We start from the raw sequence: 1252 nt of genomic DNA, 5'->3' as shown, positions 1-1252 counted from the left end.
AAGTTTACAGAGCAAATTCACTTTCCATACAGCAGTTTACATTCACTGCCTCATGACATTGACTACAATTTATCACAATGCAACTGCTCCCCTCCACTTCCTCCCGATAGTTAGCTCTTTCCTGTGTCCAACCCTCCATGCACTCCTGCACACTGAGTTGTCTCCCTGTGCATTAGCAGCCCTTCTATTCTCCCATGATTGTTCTCTCCAAGGAGTGTATCCACCTCAGGTAAATGTTCATCTCCTATGCCTGTCTTTTGGTTAGCTGGAAGCCACAGGTGTGGGTTCAGTTCCAGATCTGAAGGCAACTAGGGGTCATAGTCTCAGTGGTTCCACCAGGCTGTATCAGACCAGCAAACCTGGTCCCTTTTTATATTTTTCAAATGATTTTGAGTTTTGTTCCACATTGTTCTCCAGCTCTAACCAGGATCTCCAACATAGATGCCCCTCCGTGTGGTTGACAGTGGTAGCCAGGCACCATCTAGTTTTTCTGGTCTCATAGCCATATAGGCTGCAGATCACATGGTGTACCAGTTGCTTGGACTAATTGTTTCTATGAATATTTTGTTTTCATCATTCTTCTTTGCTCTGGATGAGAAAACACCCATCATTGCATCTAGATGGCTGCTTGCAAGCTTTTAAGATCCCAATCATTACTCCCCAAAATAGGAGGTGGAACAATGTTTTATGTAGTATGTTATGCCAATTGAGCTTGATGTCTGCTGCGACTATGATCCTGAGCCCACAGGTTCAACTACTTTCTCCCTCTGGGTAGCTGGCTGTGACGAAGAAGTGACTTCAACCTTGTGCCTTGTCAGCTCTACTATGTTGTTGTTGTTGTTATGTGCTGTCGAGTTGGACCCGACTCATAGCGACCCCTCCTTGGGTTTCCAAGGCAGTGGAAGTAGATTGCCCCATCTTCCTTCTGAGGAGTGGCCAGTGGGTTTGAACTGCCAGCCTTCTGGTTAGCAGTCAAGTGCGTTAGGCTTTACACTACCAGAGCTTCTCCAGCTCTACTATACACCTGGGAATTCTTACAGAAGATTCAAATACACTTGTAGAAACATTGTCTGCCAACCTTGTACATGGTTTTGGATAATCTACCCACTGCATAGACATATTTAATAGTTCATCCTTTCCACCCATCTATCCACCCATATAGCCATGTTTACCTTCACTGACAATGCAGTACTATATGTGAAAAATGGTTCATCTTTGTTGTCTGTACCTCCCATGTACCTCTCCATGTCTT

Source organism: Orycteropus afer, unplaced genomic scaffold (assembly GCF_000298275.1).
Source record: "Orycteropus afer afer isolate SDZICR_OR568_19922 unplaced genomic scaffold, OryAfe1.0 scaffold00937, whole genome shotgun sequence".
Lineage (NCBI taxonomy): Eukaryota > Metazoa > Chordata > Mammalia > Tubulidentata > Orycteropodidae > Orycteropus > Orycteropus afer.
This window is presented reverse-complemented; position numbering follows the sequence as displayed.